The sequence below is a fragment of the Saimiri boliviensis genome, chromosome 15 (assembly GCF_048565385.1).
Source record: "Saimiri boliviensis isolate mSaiBol1 chromosome 15, mSaiBol1.pri, whole genome shotgun sequence".
NCBI classification, from domain to species: Eukaryota; Metazoa; Chordata; class Mammalia; order Primates; family Cebidae; genus Saimiri; species Saimiri boliviensis.
In genome coordinates this window covers 29,568,269-29,594,254 of record NC_133463.1, presented here as the reverse complement: position 1 = coordinate 29,594,254, position 25,986 = coordinate 29,568,269, and the positions used below count along the sequence as shown (strand labels likewise).

The 25,986-nt window shown below is 42.9% G+C and overlaps 1 protein-coding gene across 6 annotated transcripts in view; it reads right to left on the bottom strand.

The window, feature by feature from the left end:
- Positions 1-25,986, bottom strand: part of TSPYL5 (TSPY like 5) — a 282,157-nt gene that overhangs the window by 161,562 nt on the left and 94,609 nt on the right. For 5 of the 6 annotated variants that reach the window (XR_012514053.1, XR_012514052.1, XR_012514054.1 and 2 more), the window contains one exon: positions 11,740-11,911. The gene's annotated coding sequence lies outside the window, so the exon portion shown is untranslated. Of the gene's footprint in view, positions 1-11,739; positions 11,912-23,047; positions 23,177-25,986 lie in introns of all 6 variants that reach the window. The other variant, XR_012514055.1, reaches the window with a different exon arrangement.

Genomic DNA, 25,986 nt, shown 5'->3' with positions numbered 1-25,986 from the left:
GCGTTCAAGTGATTCTCCTGCCTCAGTCTCCTGAGTAGCTGGGATTACAGGCACGCACCACCAGGCCCAGCTCGTTTTAGTATTCTTAGAGACAGGGTTTCACCATGTTGGCCAGGATGGTTTCGAATTCCTGGCCTCAAGTGATCCACTGCCTCGGCCTCCCAAAGTACTAGGATTACAGGCGTGAGCCACCATGCCTGGCCCTAACTCCAGTTTTCTTCCCACTCCTGGCTCCATTCTGCATCACAATGGGGACCACTCAAATGTCAGCGGACCTTCCAAACTGTTGCTTCCCAGCTATCATTGGGCTCAAGTATATATACATCATTGGGCCTAGAAGACGGCATGCAAGGTCCTGGATGCAGCCTCAGGGACGTTTACACAGGAACTTTAGAGTTCTGGGTGCCGAAAGTGTGGTCTAAGAAAAGAGCACAACCTCTTGGCCCCATGGACTCCTCACTAGAAGGAAGGGGTGCAGCCAGAGCATCAGATAAGGGATGGCCTCCCATGTGCCACGCCCAGAGCCACACTATCTATGGAGGAGGACCTATGGGCCTCAGGGCAATACGGATACAAGTCTAGACAGACAGCCTGAGCTGACACTGGCGGTTTCTCATGACTGGTGCACTATATGCAGATAGTCCAGAAGTTCCCATGTGCCCTGGTGGAGGACACAGAGGTGGAGGGAGGAATGAAGGACTAGGGAGGCCTGCCGTGAGGAAGGCAAGACCATCCAGATCAGGAACCCTGAGAATGGAGATAAAAGCAAGGTCCATGTTCAGCAACTGCTGATGCCTGCATGGGACCCAAAGCCAGGCAGGACCAGTGACACCAGCAGTGAATTCAAGAAGGACAGAAGCTGGTATGTTCAATCAAGCAGGCCAAGAACCTTCCATCAAAGCCAGCAAGGATCCAGAAAATACAAGCCAAAGAACTGCACGCCCATACACTGGGAGCCAACTTGGAATGAAAAAGGGGGAAGGAAAGAAAATTTGAAAATTCAAGCATTTCTGTGGCAGGCAATGAGCTAATTTGAAAAAGGCAGTTTAAACTGGAAAAGACTGAGAAGTCATCATTTCATCAGTTGGGAAGTGGATGTACCCTTTGCCCAGCAGGGTGGGTCCCAAGAGCAAGGTCAGTTTCCAGTAGAGTTTCCCAACCTTTTTCACATGGTAGTACAGATGGAAAATGATAATGCCTGTATAGAACATGGAAGAAAACCGTCAACACAGCTGGCTAGGGACTCCCAACCCTGCCCAGGTTTCCATGACGCAGAGAGTAACAAGGTCTTAGCATCCCTGCAATCAATTGCACCGCTATGCCACAAAACAATAGTGAGGGGGCCTGAGTTACAGAAAACAAGAAGCTACATGTTCCTCTGTATATACAAGTAATCACTTTAAACATATAGACCCCCAACTACAGGATGAATTAATGTATAAATGAATGAATGAAGAAATGAATCCATGTCTTATCAGTTCTGACTAACTTCTGTCAAGTTACTTAACTTCCCAGTTTCTCTTGGAAGAATACGGATAATAATATCTACCTTGAAAACCAGTTTGTGAGGCTTGAATGAGGCAATGTTAGCTTTGTCAATCAATGTTAGCTTTTTGGACCACTTCTCCCTATCCACTCTAAGCAGGCCATCCCAGGGAGACTAAATTAGCTGGAGGGACAAAGCTCAGCTTTTTGCCTCTGCCCATTAGGACCCTTCCCTGGTAGGTGCTAGTAACCACAATCGCCTCCGGGTGATTTGCCCAGCTTTTGAGCTACAAATTGCTCTTACCTCCACCAGCCTATCATGTACCCAAATGTTAAGTTGCTTTTTTTCTTGATTCATTCTTCCTTTGGCCCCCAGACCTTGTCCTCCTTGCCGTCACAACCAACTGGTTCTCATTTTTCCCTCTCAGAACCTGCAGCCCCCTCTTTTCTTAAGGTCTTCGGCGGAAAGGACAATAACAATATATCCTGGATGTTCACAGTTTCAGGGAGAAGCTGATATCAGGAACCTACTGGAATGCCTAGAGAATCCTGATAGAGCTGAAAGAAACTCCGTGACCTGTAAGAACACACTTCAACCTCAGCAATTGCTTTCCCTAAAAAGTGCTACATCCTTTACTGAATATTGGTTATAGCACCAAATAGATCAGCAAATCCATCATCCCATCTCCTTGTGGGACATGTTTTTCCCCGATGTCTATGCGTCATCTCATCAAGTCAGCACTCAGAAAGCTCTGAGACTGAATATCCCCACTCATCCTCCACTGCAGCTATTAATGAGTAACAGAAATATAATTAAGGCTGTTCACTTAAGGATAAATCAACCAAAGCACTTGGGAAAGATGTGACATTTGCAAGAACATTTACATTTTTTGTGCTACAATATTATTTTAAAACTCCACACTGTATCACCAAAAACACTTCTGGGTGGAATTAAACACCACATTTCATGTAACTTGGTGCCATATGTTTTGTTAAACCTTGTGCTCTTGAAATGTCTGAGTCTGCAGTGGAACCAAGGCAAGAACAGTGGCTCAGCAGAGAAATATGTACATACATCACGTATGTCTTCAGTTCTTATGTGCCAAGAAGACTGGAGCCAGTGTGAATGGATTAGATAACCCAAGTGAGTTGACGGGATGCAATGCCCTGAGGGTAATACATGAATTCCTAGGAGGAACAGAGAGGTAGAAAAGTTTACCAACGTGACAAGAACATGGCTTAAGATACTGACTGACTAGTCAGTGAATTGCTTCTAATCTGCCCTTCCTGACAGCTCATTACTTTCTTTCCTAAACATGCTCTATGCTAGACTGCCTTCTCTGGGGCTGAGGAAAAAATGAAGTGAACCTTATGAAATATAGAGTTGAGCCCCTCCTCTCCACAGATATCCAGAAGGATCATTGCTTAGGGAGCTCATACAGAGACAAATGGCAGCCAAACTCGGTAAGGAATGGTATGGGGCTCACTGTCTCAGCCGAAAGTATTCCCTAGATTTTAACACCTTTCACATTTTGCTCTTTCCTTGGAATTTATGACTTTAGCAAAGCAACTGATGCACGTAATTCAGAAATCCAACCTTTTTTTTTTTTTGTCCTGGGAGAAAGGTTGAACATATAGACATAACTAATGTCGTATTTTAAATAAATGATTCCCAGTGAACTGTGCATGAAACACAGGGATGTCTCCTTTTAGAGTGTGGGTAACACTTTGTTCTTCCAATAGGAATGGAGTTTGTTTCTGCTGTGTTTCTTCTACTTAGCCGAGTTTTCCAACATGCCAGAAGCTGGACCTAGTGCACACTCCTCTAGACTGTTTGGTTTTTGTGTGATCCATTTCTGCTTGGGCATATGATAAACTCAAATCAGACTACTTTCAACAGGATGTTGGTGATGAAGTGTTGCAAGTCAAGTTTTCTTCCCAACTTCCCTTCCCGAGGACCAGTGCCTACCAAATATTTTTGTAATGGTACTTAAGACTCTGAGGGATGGTGTATGACTTCTAATATGATTTCAGTTGTATGTGACAGCACCCCAGAATAACACTGGTATAAGCAAGATAGAAATATATTTTTCTTTCACATGAAAGTTGCCCTCAACCACATGGCCCCAGATCACTTTTCATGACCTCCTCATTCCCACCAGCAGGAAAGGGAGAGAGAGAAGGTACTCCTTCCTTCTGAGGCTGGCAAAATGTTGCATTTCATTTCTGCTTATATCCCTTGGCCAGTACTTAGTGACATAGCCAGGCCTGGCTGTAAGGGAATACTGGGAAGTATAGTTTTTACTCTAGCTTGCTTGATAGTGTACTTTTCAGGCTACTCTGCCTTGCCTGATCATAGTCTCAGGCTATTAGTTTATCAAGGTAATTCCCCACAGGACAACTGTGAAGTCAAAACAATCTGTGACTTTGGACCAGATTCTTCCCATAAGCTGGTACTTGTGAAGGGCTCTCCCTTCAATTTATAACTCTGAAGAGCAGTATAGGCATAAAACACAGTGCTCCATATTTTTGAATCTGGATTTCTTAATCCAAGGAAAAGTCTATATACAGAATGGAGAGCTTGGAGAAATTACCCAGATAATTCAAGGTAAAACATCAAGCTCTTAGAAACCAGACTTCTTATTTAAGGACTTGAACCAGAAGAACCCTAAGCAAGGAGTCTGACATTATCTTGAAGGACCTTAACTAAAAGTCTTTTGGGCAGAAAAATCTATTTCAAGTAGCTGTGTCAAAGGCATTAGAAACAAAGTTACTTCATCTTGGGTGAGCCTTAGGAAAATGAGGCTGGGGCTTGCTGGGCTGTGTTCCCAGAAAGGTATTCTTAGCCTCTAGTTGTTTACCATTAAAGGAACAAATTGATAACGTTTACTAACCAGACCCAGGCAAAGGCATTCCTAATTTTGCTTTAAAGATAATAATATTGATCCTTGAAAAATATAGTAATTTAAAAAATAAATCCTTTATCACAAATCCTTGTAGCAGAGCACATCTCCCCATGGTTGTTTTTGTTTGTTTGTTTGTTTTTTAAGATGGAGTCTCACTGTTACCCAGGCTGGAGTGCAGTGGCACGATCTTAGCTCATTGCAACCTCGGCCACCCAGGTTCAAGCAATTCTCCTGCCTCAGCCTCCCGAGTAGCTGGGATACAGGCACACACCACTGCACCAGGCAAATTTTTGTAGTGTTTAGTAGAAATGGAGTTTCACCATCTTGGCCACTCTGGTCTCAAACTCCCGACCTTGTGATCCACCCACCTCTGTCTCCCAAGGGGCTGCGATTACAGGCATGAGCCACGGTGCCCAGCCCTTATTTTTTTTTCATCCTATATGTACAAGTATTGCACCTAGGGTTGATGTGTTCCTCCTCTTACTTCCGGAAACACTGTACTCTGTCTATGGGGTAGCTGTTCTTTCACCACTTTACTTTCTTAATAAACTTGCTTTTGTTTTGCACTCCAGACTCACCCTGAATTTTTTCTTGTGAAAGATCCAAGAACCCTCTCCTACTGTCTGGATCAGGACCCTTTTCCTGTAACAGCTGGGCTCTGCAATCCCACATGCCTTATCAACATTATGTGTTCAGAGATGAAAGTGCTGGTTACACTGTGGATTCTGAAGTAATTGTCTCAAAGACAATGTCTTAGAACAAAAAGCAGTGGTCAATTTGTCAAAAATCACAATCCTCATATTGGCCAGCCTTGGTTCCTATGTTGGGCAAATATGTGATCTGTCATTCTCTCTAATGAAGCTGCCGGCTGTTATATATAGATAATGCTTGAATGGGAACCTACACTGAGAAATCACACTTTGAGTTTCACCCTGACTTCAAGAAAAGATACCAAAAAGGGAAATATTAGGCTACTTGACAGCTGGATTTTTTGTGTTTCCTGACAGAAATTATCTAAGCAGTTGTTCCTAACTCTCAGTGTACATTGAAATCACCAGAGGAATTTCCTAAAAATTAAAACTAATGTCTAGTCCCAATTTCAAGGGGACTAATTCAGTTATCCTGAGACGGCCAAAAGATCAAAATTTTTTAAATCTTCCTAAGCAATTCTAATATGCGGCCAGGGCTGAGAACCAATAACTTAAGGACCCTCCTCCCTGCCCAGATCCATTCCAATCATTACAGGATTGTGCAATCCAGATTAAAAGATTTCAAATGGGCTGAGCGAGGAATCCCTTTGCCATCAATAGCTGTAGCCAGTTATCAAACACCCACAGCTCTAATATCAAGCCCTGGGGAAAAGCAGATATAATAAATGGAGGAAAAAATAACAAAGGAAGGAGGTTAACTTGGGTCATGCTCATTTTGTACACAAAATCCACCCAGGGTACCCCACAAAAGATGCAGGTTTATTATAACCCTATATAAGGACCTGCAGATGTGAAAAATGGGATAATTCCAGGGACGAGCTTCTCACTGAGTCTCTCTCGTGGAAGACTCAGTTTTGAAGACTTACTGCAATGTCACCTGAATGAGTCACCTTTCCATCCTATTTCACATTCTTTCCCTACAGTCACCCAACACTCCAGCCAAGCTGGACCACTGTTTGTTCCCAGTGTCCCAACTTCTTCATGAAGTCTCTTTTCTTTTCCCCAACAGGATGTGATCTAGCCTTTCTTCTTAATCCAACATGTTGTATCTTTGTTAGACGTGTGTTATTCTACTTATGTTATGCTTACCTGTATTCCAGTCTTTGCCTCCCCAATAATATAAAAACATCTTGCAAACAAGCTCTGCATCTTACTCATCTTTGTGCCCCTTTCATCCCTAACATAGTTCTTTCTTTGTGATTGAACCTCAGCAAATAGTTACTAAGTGGATATGAATTTTCAGAAACTTCTCCAGATGGTTCTTTCAGGTAGTGGGTTGGCTGCAAGTATATGTACTTTGTACCTTATCTGCTGCTTCTGAACCATGAAATCCTGAGCAACTATCTCTTTGAATGAAGGCTCTTCTTTGGTCTGCACATGCTAAGAGAAGTTAATCTGGGTATATCGACTATGATTTATTTAGCAGTTCAGCATCCACTATCTTAAATGGCCCTCTTCCAACTGCCATGAGTCATCTGACATTTCGGAATAAAATAAATATCCCTTTTAGGAAAGAAACAATCCCAAAGTTTCTCTTTAAAAGCTATGGGGTTACTAGGGGGGGGGAAAGAAAAGGAAAAATATGGGAGTGGATGCAGTGGCGAATGTGCTAAGGAAGTTCTTCCAATGACAATAGAGCTTTTAAATATTTATGGAGAAGGAAAGAACGCTTTTCAGAAGCCAAGTCATTTTTCAGTTAAACAAAACTCTCCATCTCCAGGGAGATATGGGTATTCCTATTTGATCTACAGGGAGAAAGCAGAGGATTAGGAAAAGGATTTTACTCCTAAGCACATTTCTGTTGTTTAAACTTTAAAAAGCCAGCTAGATACTCTGCCTCCACTACAGAAGTAACTATATCCACAGAAGGATTGACAGATAAATATTGTCACAGTAAAATTAACATAATTGATATTCATATTTACATGACTCCTTGCAAGTTTTAACCTTTATGCATTATCTCATTGAAGACTCACAACAACCCTGTAAGTAATAGGAATGAGATCCCCATTTTACAGAGCATGAAACTGAGGTGCTGGTTGCTAGAGAAGACAAAGTGACCAGGTGTTCTTTCCAACCACACACACTGTTAATATGCAGGACAAAGCTAAGCAGATGAAGCCCCATACAAATACCTCCCCACTCAAATACATCCAGGGTCAGTGCAGTGATGAAGGGCATAGGCTTTGCAGTCAGACAGATCTGACCAGGAGGCAGAGATTCCAGCTCTGCTTCTCCATAACCATGGGCAAGGGGCTTATTAACTTTACTTGGTAACAGACTTCTAATTTGTAAAATGCACATAAAAATAGCCACAGGGTTTGGGAATTAAATGAGTTTGTGAAGTGCTTACCACAGGGCCAGGTACAAAACAAACCCTTAATGAACGATAGTTATTAATGGTGGTGTAGGTTCATCTATGAGGAATAACACATTGCACATTGCAAAGTGCTCTATAATTATGGCTTCTAATTAAATACATGGCCTAATGAAAAAAACATCTGGGAGTTTTCTCTGGCTGAGAGTAAACACTAATTTCAAATGAAAAATTGGTACTAAACCATTGTACTTCAAAAGGGACTCCAATATTTTTTCAAGATTATGTATTCTGTTACTGAAAGTGCACACACTAATCAAAGTCGGGTTTTATTTATTTTAAAATACCCTGTGTTTTAAAATTTTTACCAATAAACCATGTCCACTAGATTACCCCATATTTCACTGCACAGTTCAATAATCTTTACACGTTAATCAACCACCTTGACTTTGTACCCCATATTTATTATGCCTGTATTTTATTATTTCCTCAGTAAACCTTATGTTTCAAAGGCTTTCCAGAACAACTCAATCACAAAACTATGCTTCTGGGTGACACTTAAGATATAAGGTTTTAACCCAGTGGTGAAATAATTTTAATTATAAAAACAAAACCATGAAATGGAATCCTACTGACAGTTAAACAAATCTGTAATTATGCAGCCAGTGTGTGAATCCCTTCTCTCCCCTTTCTCACTCAATTTGCAGATGTGGATGTCATCTCATTAAATCAACAGCTCAGATGTGTACACAAACGTCTTACACCAAATACATATTTCTCTTTCCATCTCTCTCCCAACATCTAAGCTTCTCTTACTCAGCAGCAACATCAAATTAAATCAGGGGTAAAAAGTAAATGAGGAAATCAGGTATCCAAAGCAAATGCAAGCAGCTACAGCTGGTACTTCAAACCAACAGTCTCCAGGTGTTGAAAGAAGATTATGTGAATGGGAATGCTGTGTGTGTGTGTGTGTGTGTGTGTGTGTGTGTGTGTACACATGCAATTCAACAGTTACTGAATTCTTCCCATTTTCTAGGTATATTTTCAGCACTAAGTCACATGCCTGGCACATATGAGTCTTAATAAATGTTCATGAAATGAATCTATTAATTACAAATACTCCACAGAAATCTCATGCCGTGTCCTTGAGATCATGTCCTTGCATGATGCTATGATCCCACTTATTCAGTGTCTGTATTTAAGACTTTGTTTTGGCAATTAAAAGTCTTAATAGTCACGCTTTGTTCAAGCCCAAAATACCATTCAGATGAGATGGTGCCTCCTGTAGCAGTTCCTCTATGTCAGGCGTCCCCAAACTTTTTACACAGGGGGCCAGTTCACTGTCCCTCAGACCGTTGGAGGGCCGCCACATACTGTGCTCCTTTCACTGACCACCAATGAAAGAGGTGCCCCTTCCTGAAGTGTGTCAGGGGGCCAGATAAATGGCCTCAGCGGGCCGCATGCAGCCCACGAGCCGTAGTTTGGGGATGCCTGCTCTATGTCATCCATCCACGCCAAGCTTCGCCCTTACCCTTAAGAGCTTGCTAAATTTTTGCAAGAGATGGGAATGTGGGTCATCCATAGAAGGAAAAAAGAGGGTGCTGTGCTGCCTGAAGTGCTGAGAAGCACAAGCCAACACTCTGACTTCCAGGAAATCCATGGCCTCATGGACTAAGTTGTTGTCCACTGTTCCCAGCTGTAAGCCTTCACTCCTCTCTGACCTGGGTCCAGAAAAGGAGACCCAGGGCCCAGGCCTTGAGAATGGCTTGCAATGGCAGGAAGTAATTCAGGACTATGCTTTTGGGAGTCCTAATCTCCGATGCTCCTGCAGTCACAGAATATCATTGTGGAGTAAATTCTCAGTGAGAAAATAAGGAACTGGACTCAACCAAAGTCATTTCAAAATACATTTGCTATTGGAAAGAGAAGTGAATCTAATCTTTCTCACAGAATGGACTTGCAGATAAGTGGAAACTGTACGTGTCATTCCTGGGAATGACTCGCCCTGCTACACAGCTGGAGCGGATCCTTATCCTCCATCTGGGATTCATCCAGAAACCCAAAGCCATCATGTCATCCACTTGTCTGTTTAATTACCAGGCTTTCTTACTTTTAATATTCTTTCATTCTTACCATCTGGAATTGGTATTTGGCATATGTTAGGATTTGTAATATCTTCCTCTGAGTCGCTAAAGTGGGATGAATTTCTTTGGGATTAATTTGGGAGGAGGTGTTTTCTTTCATTACAAACTCAAACATCTCAAAATGTTTTAATGAGCAAGGGAATTGTGTTCAAAGCCAGAGCGGTCCAGCCAGACTCAGTCCTTTTGACTTCTGGAGAAGAACACAAATAAGTCCTTCCCTCAGTGTCAGGAAACAGATCGGTATTTGCCCACAAAAGGAAGAGTTCATAACAATTTAATAACAAACTTTTTTTAGGACATTCTCTGTGCCGGTTTTTTAGATATAAACTAAGAAAAAGGTGTCATTCTCAACATGACAGAGACTGAGATGAGAGGCCACTGGGAAGGTGGCTCTGTTGGACAGAGGCCCTGGCCATAGGCCAATGGGCAGAGAAATAATGTGGCAGGTGATTAAGGAGTTGCAAGAGGAGGCTGTGCTGCAGAAGAATTACTCTGGCAACAGTAAATGGGGTGGATAGGAGTGAGAGAAGATGGGGCCTACAGTGGAAAGGCAGGTACCTCTGTATCAGGGACGGGCCGGGAGAGGTGGCAGGGGGAAGGCAAATACCTCCCACTGCCCCAGACCATCTAAAGAAATCTAATAACTGGGACTTAACTAGATAAGTGATGAGACAGAGGTGAGCCTATAAGCAAGCCTGAGTCAATGCTAGAAATGAATGAGGACGTGGGTGGGTGTCTTGGTGTGTTCCAGCTGCCATCACAAAATACCATAGACTGGGTAGCATATAAACAACATAAATTTGTTTCTCACGGTTCTGGAGACTGGAAGCCTGAGATCAGGGTGCCAGCATGGTTCTGGTGAGGGATTTCTTCCAGGTTGCAAATGATCTCTTTTATAAAAAGATGCCCTTATAAGGGTGCTAATCCCATTTATGAGTGCTTCACTCTCATGATCTAATTACTTCCCAAAGGCCCCATCTCCTGAAACCATCACACTGGGGGTTAGAATTGCAACATAGAATTTGGCGGCAGAACACATACATTCAGTCCCTTGCAGTGGGTTTGAGAGTCCTGGTGGGCTGAGCTCTAGCAACCACCTGAAAAGTGGCAGAGCTCCTGCATGCCAGAACACCTGCGGTCAACTCACTCTCGCCACAACCCTAGTTTAATTGGCAGGCTTCATTTCCCTCCATGATGCTCTGCAGAAGAAACAGCATCCAAACAGGACAAAGAACGGAGTCCACTGCTTTGACTTTGCATGTAGCAGACACTAAGCTACTCAATGTTTTCAGACCTTCTAGTTCATGTTTTTTAAGAGAGATTTACTTGACAACATGGACTTTGCCCAGAGGAAGATAACCAACATGGGAAAGTACTTGGAGATGGTGTCAAAGGAAGAAAGGCTGTTGTCTATACAGAGCTATCATGTGGAAGGAGTGGGCTATTCTCTCTGTTGCTTCAGAGGGGCCAAGCAAGGAGAAAGGATAGAAGCTGCAGGAGGATAGATAGCAATTCATTGTAAGAAAGATTTTTTCTTATAATTAGAATTTGCAACCACACCTCTTGGTGTAATGCATTTCCTGTTTTGTTTTGTTTTGTTTTGTTTTTTTGCATGATCATGGAGTTATTAAGTTGGTAGGGAATACAAAGCCCAACTTCTTCATTTTACAGAAAGTGAAATTGAAGCCTAGAAATACTGCAGGCACGCCATTGGTCCTGGAGGTTAAAGTAGGGTCTCCCGCTCTGAAGAGGGTATTGAGATGGCCTTCCAAGCCCATTCCAACTTACGAGCCCAGGTTCCCAAAACCTAGCTCATAACATAAGCAGAAAGGCAGAGTGTAATGGGGACTAAGAATATTGGCTTCTGTATCAGAACTGAGCCAGATCCTGGCTCCACCACGTTCCATCTGTGTGACCTCGGGCCACTCAACATCTCTCTCTCTTGTATCTATCTTGCTTCTTTATCCAATAAAATGGGACTGATTCCTATAACTACCTTAGCAGGCTCTCATGAGAGTTAACTGAGAGAATGTACACTAGCTATTACTACCTTTGCCTGGCCCCAATACCTGACTTATGTAGATATTTCATTGGATTCAAAACATAATTTATCTTACTGTCACTATGCTGAAAAACGCAACACAAAATGTGAGATGGGTTTGCATGAACTTACTTACCACCATGTGAATTCCAACCTTATAGAGCCTTTGGAGCTTCCCTGCAATGTCAGGTTTCTTCTGACAAAAAGTAGTATCCGAATAAGTATTTACAGTCAGTTAAAATTTGAGCAACCACATGCTGTATCACTTTTCTTCAAGAGACACAGGTCTTGCCCTCAGAAAATGCAACCTAGAGAAGAAGACAGAGGACAGATGGACACTTTTCTTCCCAAAAGGACTCCAGTTCATATTGACTCATTAATAAGTTCTTTTTGGGAAAATATTTGTTATCATTTGAACTGTTCCTCCAAACAAAAGATATATTGTTGTGTTAACCTCCCAGTACCCTCAGAATGTACCCTTCCTTATTTGGAGATAGGGTCTTTATTGAGGTAATCAAGTTAAAATGGGGTCATTATAGCAGGCCCTAATCCATGACTGGTGTCCTTCTTTTTTTTCTTTTTCTTTTTTTTTTTTTTTTTTTTTTGAGATGGAGTTTTGCTCTTGTTGCCTAGGCTGGATTACCATGAAATGGCGTGATCTCAGCTCACTGCAACCTCTGCCACCTAGGTTCAAGCGATTCTCCTGCCTCAGCCTTCCAAGTAGCTGGGATTACAGGTGCCCACCACCACACTTGACTAATTTTTTTGTATTTTTAGTAGAGATGGGGTTTCGCCATGTTGGCCAGGCTGGTCTTGATCTCCTGACCTCAGGTGATCCACTCACCTCAGCCTCCCAAAGTGCTGGGATTACAGGCATGAGCCACAGTGCCCAGCCTGGTGTCCTTATAAAAAGGAAGCATTTGAACTGAGACAGACATACACACAGGGAAAGCAACAAGTGCAGATAAAGGCAGAAACTGAGGTGATATTTCCACAAGCCAAGGACACCAAAGGTTGCAGCAAACCACCAGAAGCCAGGAGAGGAGTGCCAGACAGATTCTCTAATGGTCCTCCAGAGGAACCAACCCTGCCAGCACCTTGATCTCAGCCTTCTAGCTTCCAGACACAGCAAGACAAAAATTTCTGTTGTTCAAGCCACATAGTTATCACAGCCCTAGCAAACTAACACAATGCTCTCTGCCAAGTTCTCTGCTAGGCACTATGGGAGATAGATGCAAAATAAGAGCTCTAACAGGTTGTAATATCCTGTCATGTTATACCAGCAGGGTGAACTAAGTGTTGGAATAGCTTAGAAAAGTGATTAATTTTGACTATGGAGGGAAAAAAGCAAAGGAGTTTTTATATAAAGGTGACATTTGAGGTAGCTCTAAAAGGATGAGTGTATGATTTCATGAGGTAGAGAAATGGAGAAGGAATCCTTGATGCCAGGGAATAGCATAAGTGGAGGCAGACTGATGGCACGTTCGGGAAAGTCCAACGTGGCTAGAGATGGGGTGCAGGGACAAGGAAAGAGTGGATGCAAAAGAGACTGTGACTGGTCTGCGAAGAGTGACGGCAATCTGGTGGAGAAGTCCACTTTTATTTTGCCAAAAATGGGGTGTCATCAACAGCTTGGGAAGCTTGTGTTATGATTATATAGATTAGAATCTTTCCTCTAAGTGTCCTTTGCCTTCGAACTGACACTGGCCTCAGGGTGAGTTCAAACATCTTGTCTATAGAGGGAACTCATGTAGCTGGAAGTACCACCAGGTGGGTCTGGATCACCTGATGCTTGGCCAATAGCAGAGAGGCGCCCCTAGTTCAGTGTCAGGTGCATAATAGGTGTTTGTTAGACAACAGCTAATAGTCATTTAGCCATTCCATAAATTTTTTTAATGAGATGGGGGGTCTCACTATGTTGACCAGGCTGGTCTGACATTCCTGGCCTCAAGTGGTCCTCACATCTTGGCCTCCCAATGTGCTGGGATTACAGGTGTGAGCCACCATGTTCAGCCATTCCGTAAAAATTTAATGAGCATCTACTATAACCAGGTTCACTATTCCAGATACCATGTAGTGAAAATGGCAAAATCTTTGCCTTTCATTCTAGCAAAAGGAGACACAGAATAGACAAAGAAACAAATAAACGCAGTTTCAGATAGAGTGATGAGGAAAACAAAACACAGTAAGTGGGATGGAGAATAACAGGGCACGGTGAAGTATGCTCATCAAGGAAGGTTGCTCTAAGGAGATGACATTTTTGCTGATTCCAGAAGATGTGAAGAAGCTATGTAAGCAAAGATCTGGGAAAGAGACTTCCAAATATAGGGAGCATCATATCTGAGCTGGGAATGAGTTTGGAGGCTCAAGAAACAGAGAAAAGAGCATTGTGGCTGGAGGATCATGATGTGGGAAAATAGTAGAAAAAATTATCAGAGAGGTAGGTAAGGAAAGGCCGTGCATTTTGGGCCTTGCAAGTTCTCATAAGAAGTTTCGATTTTATTCTGACTGCAATTTAAGCCACTGAGAGTGAGCCTAGTCAGTAGGAGAGATGTCCGACACGATTTACCCTTAAAATGACAGAAGCAGAAAGATGAGTTAGGAGGTTTCACAATAGTCTGGATGATGGATGGAGGAAACTTGACTAGGTGGAAGCCATGGAGATGGTGAGGAGTGGTAGAATTGGGGTAGATTTTCAAAGGAGGATCACAGGGCTTGATAATGGATAGCTCATGGACATAGGATGTTGTGTTAATCCATTGTATGTTGCCATAAAGGAATTCCTGGGACTGGGTAATTTACTAAGAAAATAAGTTTATTGGCTGGGTGCGATAGCTCACACTTGTAATCCCAGCATTTGGAAGGCCGAGGTGAATGGATCAACTGAGGTCAGGAGTTCGAGACCAGCCTGGCCAACATGGTGAAACCCCATCTCTCCTAAAAATACAAAAAAATTAGCTGGGCATGGTGGTGGGTACCTGTAATCTCAGCTACTTGGGAGGCTGAAACAGGAGAATCGCTTGAACCCAGGAGGCGGAGGTTGCAGTGAGCTGAGATCACACCATTGCACTCCAGCCTGGGTGACAAAAGCAAAACTCCATCTCAAAAAAAAGTTTATTTGACTCACACTTGTGCAGGCTGTACAAGAAGTGTGGTGCTGGTATCTGCTTCTGGTGAGAGCCTCAGGAGCCTGGTAATCATAGCAAAAGGAAAAGAGGGAGCAGGTATATCACATAGCAAGAGTGAGTGCAAGAGAGAAAGGGAGGAGGTGTCAGGCTTTTTCAAACAACCAGATCTGGAGTGAACTCAGAGTGAGAACTCACTCTTATCAGCACCAACACATTCATGAGAGCTCATTTTCATCACCAAAACCCCTCCCAGGAGGCCCACCTTCCACACTGGAGGTCACATGTCAACATGAGATTTGGAGGGAATGAGACATCCAAACCATATAAGCCATCCAGAGGACAAGAAGTGAGGCTGCATATGTGGCAAGTGGTGTCACGCAACAAGAGGGGAAGGTTGGAAAAGGGCATGTTTGGTGGGAGAGGGGTAAGATCAAGAGCGTTATTTTAAATGTTTAACTTTCAAGGAACCTATTAGCCATCTAACGGAAGTTGCTATTACGTGTAGCCAGGATTAAGAATTTTCTTATTATGTCTATTAAAGTATAATCAGTCTGACTTGAGTGGGGCACGGAAAGCTAAATCATTCCTGAATCTTGAGAAGTAATTATCCCAAGGCCTATGAGATGTTCCCAATATCATAAACAAAACCCTCTGGAATGCTGGGCCTGCCTGCACATTCCTGCCTTCTCACTCACAGCTTTCCTCTCATCCCTCCTTCAAAGCATCTGAGCTGGACGGCTACTCAGAAAGCCTCCCACTGCTGCAGAATTGGAACTGTGGGATTTCCACCTAACAGCTGGGTTGGATCCTGGGTCAGCAGCAGATTAAGCCTGCACTGCAGGGGCCTGACCCAGGAGTGTATTCAGGAGCTTCTCAAGTCAAGCAGCAGGAAGTGAGTCATCACTCGCTATCAGAGATGCAGGACTCCCTGCAGCTGGACACTGCCACAGCCTGTCAAGCCTCCTAAAAAGAGCTAAGTGCGCTGGAAAGCAGAATGGAAAACTGCACTCACAATCACCTCTTTTAAAGAAAGTTTATGAAACTGACCAGTATGTTATGGAAAAGTCTGGGCTCATGGAAGAGGGAAAACATAAACCTGGAAGCTGAAAGCAAGGAAAAATTGTTAAAGAAGAATATAAAAACTACCACACCCTTAGCTGTTACACTAAGCCTACCCAGGTTCACTAATTTAGCTCCCCTCTTTCTGATCCCCTCTTCTTTCCTGCTTTCCCCTTCCTTCCTGCTCTCTTCCATCAGTTTGATTTCTCTGCGAGAGCCTTGGTTTATGGACTCAAATCAGTTTTCAAGTGTTTGCTGAGAGCCTATCACATCCTCCCCTCTTATGCCAGACTCTCTGCATCTCAGTGGCAGGAGAGATGAGCACAGCTGCTCTGATACCCCTCCAGGAGCAACCTCTATACACCCTCTTGGCTTTGGAGGGGTTAACAAGCAGCATCCCTATTCCCCACTGGAGTTCTGAAACGGTTCAGAGGTAGACATGGGAACCTGGAGGCTTATGGCGGCAACAGCACCCTCAATACTGATGCAAAGGTCCATCGGAGGCCATGGCTTAGTTCTCGTTACTCACCAATAACAGGTGCAGCTGGAAAATGACAGTTTCCTCCTTAGGGACCAACCCTGTGGGGTTTTCCTTTTAACGAAGGACAAAAGAAATACCATTTCTACTCAAGGCAGATGCTAAGCTCCTTCTCCCAGTTTCATCAGTCAGGTCAAACCTCCTCGTCTGGAGAAGAGTGGCACGTGATATGGGAGGAGAGGGAGAGCAGGGTGTTCCTCTAGAAAGGATCCTCCACACAGAAGGAATCATCGACAGTGGGGCTAGACTATAAATACTTCAGGCTTTGCAAGCTAAAATCAAGGCCATTATTTATGTAGTACTCATAAGAAAGGGTATAAACTTCTACAGCTTTTTATTGATATGTTTTTAAAATACAATAGTAACAATTGGGTATAATTTTGTATTACAGGTCTACTCATAAGAATAAATTTTTCATGTTTGGTACAAATGTATATGGTACACATGCAATTTTGTTACATGCATAGACTGCTTAGTGGTCAAGTCAGGATTTTTAGGGTACCCATCACTCAGTTAATGTAGATTACAACGCTTGCTGACACCTCGTCTGCCTTTGCTCCCTTCCAGTGTTTCTCTATACTCACCAAGATGAATATATTTGAAATACTTACCTGCTTAAAATACTTCAAAGGATCCCCACTATCCTTAGGTCTAACATCCTTAGGAGACGCTTTATTGCCTTTCAGTGATCATTTTGTTTTATTTTTATTTTATTTTTTTAGATGGAGTCTCGCTCTGTCACCCAGGCTGGAGTGCAGTACCACAATTTCAGCTTACTGCAACCTCCACCTCCTGGGTTCAAGCAATTCTCCTGCCTCAGTCTCCCAAGTAGCTGGGACTACAGGCGCATGCCACCATGCCTGGCTAATTTTGGTATAGAGATGGTGATTTTGCCATGTTGGCCAGCTGGTCTCAAACTCCTGAGCTCAAGTGATCTGTCTGCCTCAGCCTCCCAAAGTGCTGGATATAGGGGTGAGCCACTGTACCCGGCCTTCAAGAATCATTCTGGGCTCGTTCCATTTCACTTACACGATACTTTTAATTATTCTTAGTCACCAGGTTCTATCCTGTCTCAGGTCACTTGTACTTACAGTTCCTTTTGCATAAACTACGATTCTCTCTCCTCTTGCTTATTTAATGTTATCAGAGTTTACATCTAAAGTAAACTGTTGGCTGGATGCAGTGGCCCATGCCTGTAATCTCAGCACTTTGGGAGGCCGAGGCGGAAGGATTGCTTGAACCCAGGAATCCAAGTTCAGCCTTGGCAACGTGGCAAGACCCTGTCTCTACCAAAAAAAAAAAAATTAGCTGGGCATGGTAGCACACACCTGTGGTCCCAGCTACTCAGAAAGCTGAGGTTGAGGACCACTTGAGCCCAGGAGATTGAGACTGCATGAACCATGATTGCACCACTGCACTCCAGCCTGGGTGAGTGAGACCCTATTATAAGAAAAGAAAGAAAGAAAAGAAAAGAAAAAGAAAATAAATGGTCAGTTCTTTTGAAAATACTTCCACTATATCTCTGACTTTGTCAACCACACACACAACCATATACATTACTTGCTTTCATAATACTAGTGTCTTGTTTACCATATCATATTACAATTGAAATTTATATTTATTTTTGTATTTGATTGATGGTGACTCCCTTACTTCTTTGGAAAACTGAAATACCATTTGAATCTTAAGAGTATTAAAAGTAAATGATTCTCTGTAGCATTTTTACAAGTGAAGGGTTAAATTTGTGTATTATCAAAGCTTTTATTTTTTTTCTCTCCTACCTTCTCTTACGATATGCCTTTTGAAGAATCTCTATTGTAACTTTCAATGAATTTGCTCTCTAACCTCATGATTGTGCAGTGAAAGTATTTACATGGTGAACCTGTTTTTCAAACTATTTCTTAGGCAGGTTACATGTTCTCTTACAAACATGAATGCCTGCACAATTTTCATATATTTATATAAATATACATTATATGCATAATTTTTTAATTCACTGAAAAAATAGTGGGGAATATGTGTTTCCCTCATCACAGTTCCTCCTTCAGGAAGAGACTCAAAGACATTAACTGTCAACACCCTTCCCGAAAGGATGACAGGGATGAGAAGTTACTTAATGGGTACAGTGTGCATTATTCACATGATGGATACACTAAAAGCCCAAACTTCACCACTACACAGTATATGCATGTAACAAAACTATACTTGTACCCCTTAAATGTATACCCCCCAAAAAGATTAAATTCAAGCATCAGTGGAAGAGATACTTGCAGAAGTTTTTGGACTGTTGCCTCCCCGTCTGTGGTAAGGCTGCTCCTTCTCTGATCTTACCTCGCTGTCATCATAAATCAATGTGCACCGATCTCAAAAACCACTTCAGGTGGCTCTAGAAGGCATTTAGAATGGAGCATGACCATTTTTTCTCAAAACGCTCTCCAGGTCTCAATATCCTGTGATTTGAAGTCTAAACACTTTAGGCTGAAATGACATGGTCTGCTAACTTTTCCCCAATATCCACTCTCTCCTTACTTTTTTTAATGCAACTCTTACCCTACCCCCTACACATCGGAGTTTTAACAGGGCACAAGGCTTTTCAGCTAGAGTCTACATTTTCTACCTTCCCATATGACCACTTTGTAGTTAATGAGACGTGAGGAAAAATACTGCTGTGGGCAGTGTCTAGATCATCTCCTTGAAAGAAAATTCCTTGCCTTCTTTGTCCTCCTTTTTTTTTTTTTTTTTTAAACAGGAACATGGTCTTGCTCTGTTGCCCATGCTGGAATGCAGTAGCATGACCATAGTTCATTACAGCCTCAAATTCCTGGACTCAAGGGATCCTCCCACCTCAAGTGGCTGGGACTACAGGCATGAGCCACCACACCCAGCTAATTTCGTATACATACCCAGACTGGTTTCAAAGTCCTGGCCTCAAGCAATCCTCCCTCCTCAGCCTTCCAAAGTGCTGGGATTACAGGTATGAGCTACCATGCTCAGCCTATGTCCTATTTCTTCCTTTCCATGCACCAGAAGAGAGATGGGGTAGAAGTGAACCAGATTCAACCATGCAGAAGATATCTCGGGGTACAGAAGCACAATAAAACGAAAGCATGTGGGACCCTGGATACCTCTGGGAAGGAGAGAAGCAGAACCAATCACCTCACTGGGTCACCTACCAGCTTGGACATTTACAGGACTTAGAACTAAATCTTCTACCTTCGTTTCTATTAAAGTGACCAAACTGATATACTAATACCAGTACTCAAGGATCTGTGAGTTCTGCTCCTAGTCATCCAACTTCCCCTTCTAGTCCTGCAGGAACCATGCTGCAGAACTTGCCACATGTGTCCTTGTTCTGGCCTTTGACAAGCTGGTTCTGGGAATGTTCTATCTTCCTCGCCTATTTTCATCCATCCAGCTTACACATCCATCAACATCCAACTCACACTCATTTCACCAATTGAACAACTCCTTAATATTAAGCACCTAAAATGTGTCCAGCACTGAATGATTTCTGCCTATAATCTAAGGGCAGCTATTTCTAAATGTCAGCTGTTACATGCAACTCACCTGTCTCTCTAGTGTAAGGTGTCTATTTGTGGAAGGACTTCCTGCTGTGGGCCCTACCCACCAGATTACATGCCTGGGCACCAACTCTATCCAAATCATTGCTGAAAGCATTTCTCATGTAATAAAGAATTTGGCCTTTGCCTCCAGGTCCTGGAAGGCAGTGTCTAAATCCTTAAAATTTCCCAAATGATAGGCTTGCCTTTGTTATTCATGGTGGGTTCCCTGATAGTTGCTTATACTAATGAGGTGACTCATGGTGGACCCCCTACATCGTTTATAATAACAAGATGACTCAGGATGGGGACTAGCCATACCAGAAGGAACAACCATGTGATCAAAGGTTTGGTGCTTTGAGCAATACTGTATCAGCCCAGCCTTTAGAAAGGAAAGGAGGGCTGAAGTTTGAGTTCAATCATATAGCCAATGATTCAATCAATCCTGTTTACATAATGAAAGCTTAATAAAAACTCAGAACACCAAGCTCAGGTGAGTTCCCTGATTGTGATACTGTGCCACACAACAATGTAGTGAAAGAAAAATACTTCCTGACTCCACAGGGAGAGGACACAGAAGCTTCCCTTAGACCTCACCTATGTGTATCTTCTCTAGGCTGGTTCTCATTTGTATCCTTTTTGCTATAATAAAACCCATAGTCATAACTATGGCATTTCCTGAGTTCTATGAGTCCGTCTAGCAAATTGCCAAAATTGAGGGGTGTAAACTTCCAAATTTGTAGCCAGGTTGTCAGATGTGAATGTACCCTAGAGACCTCCAGATTTGCAGCCAGTATCTGAAGTGAGAGTAGTCTCATAGAGGGCTGGGCCTTTAAACCTGTAGTTTGGCTTAACTCTGGGAAGTGTCAGAAGTCATGGTAATGTTCTTTCTGCTGGGGCTGGGTATCTGGATTACCAAATTACGTGTTTCATTCATTCAATCACCTAGCAAAACTATACTGAGCATCAACAATGTGCTAGGTACTGGATTCAGGGTTGGATAAAACATAGATGAGATATTTCTAATCCCCGCCCTCAAAGAGCTTGAAATCTTGTATAAAAGGAAGTGACAATAGTATGGTAAATATTCATAGAATTGTGTGCCAAGTTTGCCACAATCAAAGGGAGGATCAATTATAAGGTGTAGGGAGAGGGCACTCCAAAGGACTTTCCAAAGGAGACAGCCTCTGAGCTGGCTTTTGAAAGATGAATAAGCATTTGCCTTACAGGCAAAGAGAAAGGGGCATTCTATTCAGCAGGGATTGAATGTGCAAAGGCACAAGGGTGTGAAAGGGTGCACTGTATTCATGTATAGTTATTCCTCCTTAACCTTGGAGGGCATGTCCCAAGACTTCCAATGGATGCCTGAAACCACAGATAGTACCAACCCCTATATATATTGTGTATCTTCCAATATATACGTGCATACATGCCTATGATAAAGTTTAATTTATAACTTAAGCACAATAACAGATTAATAACAATGACTAATAATAAAATAGAACAATTATAACAATATTGCCAGCATCACTACTCTTGTGCTTTGGAGCCATTATTAAGTAAACTAAGGGTTACTTGAACACAAACACTGTGGTACTGGGACAGTCAATCTGATAACCAAGCTGGCTGCTAAGTGACTGTCAGAAAGCATGCCCACAGTATAGGCATGCTGGACAAAGGGAGGATTCACATCCCAGGAAGGACAGCTAGAGGTTTCATCATGCTATTCAGAGCAGTGCGCAATTAAAAACTTATGAATTGCTTATTTCTGGAATTTTCCAATTAATATTTTTGGACCACTGTTGAGGAGAGCAAACCTATGGATAAAGGGGACTACTGTACCTTTAAGTTTATTCATATTGTTGGAACATAGTGTGGGGATGGGAAAAAGATAGGTCTGGGGGAGTAGGAAGAGGCCTTGTATTCTATGCTGAGAAGCTTTGTTCTAGAAATTTCTCAAAGTGATGCCTAGGGTCCAACCAGAAGTAAATAAAGTTTAACAAGCAAGCCCTTTTGAGAATGACAGCAGTGGGTAATAAAAGACCTGCAGAGACTTGCATTTTGAGAGATCACTCTAGACTTCCAGTGCCTGGAAAAAAAACAGCTGCGTTACTCAGATCAATCTTCCAGCTGAAATCAAAGAAAAATGAAAAGCTGTAGAAATAATAACTTAAGGCCACATGTGGTGGCTTACACCTGTAATCCCAGCACTTCGAGAGGCCAAGGAAAGGAGGATTGTTTGAGGCCAGGAGTTCAAGACCAGCCTGGACAACATAGCAAGACCCCCATCTCTACCAAAAAAAAGGAGGGGGGCAACTTAAGAACACGGAAGAGCTGGAAAGACAAGAGGAACTTCCCAGGCTAATTATTGGATGAAAACCCATAACCAGAAAAGTAAGCCAAATCCCCTCAGATCATAAGCCTCATTTTCTGAGGCTCTAGGGAAAAATTGTCTCCTATTCTTTCAATTGCATTATGGTAAATTTCCACATGGTTAGCTGCTCTTTGATGGAGCATACCTGCATAATAATTACTTTTTACTCCTCAGAGAGGCTGTGATTCTGGGAATGTTTAATATGGTGGCTGATTGGACTTTTGCCTTTGGTTAGCAGCTCAAAGAATGCTACCATTCACTCTTCTATGAGATGGACATCCAGCCTTGACACCCAATCCAGAACTCTGAAAGGATGAAAATCTGCCATCTCTAGCAGGTGGAATTATCAGTAGGTACTTTATTAATGCCCAGTAGCTCAATTTCATAATGTTTCCCTTTTTTATTAAGAACTTACATTCTTTTGTTGGTCCATATCACCAACATCCTGTGTCTGGGGTGCTGCACTGTTACAGAAATCAACAATCCTCCTCAGAGCTCCGTAAAGATAAGTGGGTGAGAGGTTATATAGCACCTGTAGGGCTGGGATATTTTATCTGAAATTCCCATAAGCAAAACTGCAGAAAAGACCTCTTTGCCCTTTGTTAATTGAAAATAAACTATCACTTTTTTTTTTTGAGAAGACCTTTGAAGGCTGCCATGGAAACAAGCTCACTAGAGGCATCAGCAAGTGCTCAGATATTTAATTTCATCCACAGTGAATGTAATCCAGGCAGAGAAGCGCTCACGATATGAAAACAGTGATTAGCAGGAGACTGCATATGTACCTTGCTGGGTACAGGCCCCACTTTCTTTCTCTTTGAGAATGCTGAGCTTGAATGTTCAAGGGGAAAGACATCCACAAAACATCACCAGAAATCAGCTGTGAAGCTGACCAAGAAGATCACGGGTCCTGCCTGCAGGGAGGAAAACACAGGGTAAATGACCAGAGAAATCAGCTGCTTCCACGCTCAGAGAAACGAGGAAACTCAAATCAGGGTAGACCAGAGGATTCCAGAAAGAAAAAGAAAGAAAGAAAGAAAAAAAAAATTATCTCTGATTCATCGTCTGCTGTAATAACCAAGCCTTCTATCAGTAGCTGAGATTTCAGAGTCATTTTCCCAGAACAAAATAATGATAGTTCCAAATCAAAGAGAAGACAAAGGACAGGATTAATAAAAGGCGGTTGGGGACCTCTTTAAAGAGGAAGCCAGAGCTCAGCATCTTTTCTATTCTCCCAGGTGTCCAGACTCCAACCCCTCTAGACATGTTGTCATAGCATTCCAAGTGGAAAGAAAAATGAGCAACTGTCAGTCTACCGTTTTCACATCCTAGAGAAGGAACTGAGATCCAGCAATGTAGATGAATGATACGGCGAAAGCAATGACAAAACCAAACCACCCAGAACCCAGGCCTCTGAGTTGACCCCCTGCACTAACCATTCACTGACCCTTCGTTGCCTCAACTTTTCAGCAGCCATCAATCAGCAAGTTCTACAGAGTCTCATTTTCCCATCCATTTTCTTCCCAGTGTTACTACACAAGCACAGACTCTCATCATCTCGACCCAAGACAAAAGGAGAATAAGGTCAGGGTTCTGGCCTAAGTCCTTAGCAAACATACCTTTAATCCTTACCACAATGTAAGAGGTGAGTCATAATGTTTTCTAGTTGAAGGAATAGGCGCTTGGAGATTGAGAGACGCTACACAATGACAAGTGACAGAAGCTAGACTCAGACCACTCATTTGTCTGAGCTCAGGTCCATGCTAATAACTCCACCACTCTATTGCCTCAGGAGATGATGTTCATGGCCTCCTAGTTGTGTTCATTCTCTTCCCATTTTAAACCATTTTGTACCCTGAAGCCAGATCGATCTTTAAATTTCCTTTTAATCATGTCACCACCTTCCTCAAAAGCCCAGCCCCTTGTCTTGCCCCATGATGCGATCCAACTGGCAAGTCCAGCTCCACTTCCCAAGGCTCACACGAATGTTCTCGTATGCCTCGTTTCCCTCCCCTAGAATGTTTTCTCCTGCCTCTTCCTTCTCTCTCAGAGCCCCAGTAGTGGCTTCTTTCTTTTCTCAATACTAACTGAATGCCTACTAGCTCCTCTACAATGTTTACTGCCAAGAGACAGTATTGCTCGGTGGGCAAGGCACAGACTCTGAAACAATTTGCCTGATTTGAATCCTGACTCCACCACTTATTAACCACATATCCTCGGGCAAGTTTCTCAGCCTGTCTGTGCTTCAACTTCTCAAAACATAAAATGATGATATTTACAGCTCCTATTTAGAAGGTTCTTGGAAGGACTAAAATAGTTAACACATGGAACACTTTTGAAATTGTGCAAGGAGCAGACTAATAGCGCTAAAACCATGAGCTGGTCCTAGCAGTAGTGGTAGGTACCAAGCACTGGCCACGCTGCTGGGATCCAGAGACGAGCAAATCACAGCCAAGTACGGTGGCTCACGCCTGTAATCCCAGCACTCTGGGAGGCCAAGATAGGAGGATCACTTTAGGTCAGGAATTTGAGATCACCATGACCAAGATGATGAAACCCCATCACTACTAAAAATACAAAAATTAGCTGGGTGTGGTGGTGCGCATCTGTAATCCCAGCTACTTAGGAGGCTGAGGCAGGAGAATCGCTTGAACCTGGGAGGCAGAGGTTGCAGTGAGCTGAGATCGTGCCACTACACTCCAGCCTGGGCATCAGAGAGAGACTCTGCCTGAAAAAAAGAAATAATAATAATCACAATCAGTCCCTTTTCTAGCCATCCTGTGAACAAGGTGGATATGTCAACCCAATAATCATAGCCCAGTGCTCTAGGTGCTGTAATAAAGGCAGGTACAGAGGGCTGCAGGGAACAAAAGGGATATTAAGTGTCTAGAGTAGGGTAAGGTTTCAGAAAAAAAAAAAAAAGTGTCATCTCAAAATTAAAGAACAATTGGAGTTCTTCCTAGTACCCCTGCATGGACATGTCACTATCATCCAGAGGTATCATCCAGGCGTTGCCAGGAGCCCCAGTGGCTGCAACATAGCATCTGTGGGGCTGGAAGTGAAGCTGGCATGCCAAGCAGGAGCCTGATCTCACAAAGAACCTTATGCCATTCAGATAAGGTTGTCCCTGAGACCATAAGCAGAGGGAAGCCCACCGCAGACCATCATGATCTCAGCCTCTTCGGGCCTCAGCTAGAGTACTAAGAGAACATTTTGCTAATGCCACACTTATTTGCTACCTTATAATTTCTGAAAAGCTTTACTAAGGCTGGGCATGGTGGCTCACACCTGTAATCCCAGCACTTTGGGAGGCTGAGGCAGGCGGATCACAAGGTCAGGAGATCGAGAGCATCCTGGCTAACATGGTGAAATCCCATCTCTACTAAAAATACAAAAAATTAACCAGGCATGGTGGCAGGCGCCTGTAGTCCCAGCTACTCAGGAGGCTGAGGCAGGAGAATTGCTTGAACCCAGGAGGCGGAGACTGCAGTGAGCCGAGACTGCGCAACTGCACTCCAGTCTGGGTGACAGTGCAAGACTCCATCTAAAAAACAAAAAAGGAAATACAAAAAAGAAAGAAAAAGAAAAGCTTTGCTATACCAACCAACCAGCAGATCCCTCTCTGAAGCTCCTTATCCTAGGCTGACATGTTTCGTACCAGGTAACTCTGCTACCTTGGTCACAGGTGACTGAACCAAGTATTCACATCTGACCTAAGGGCAGC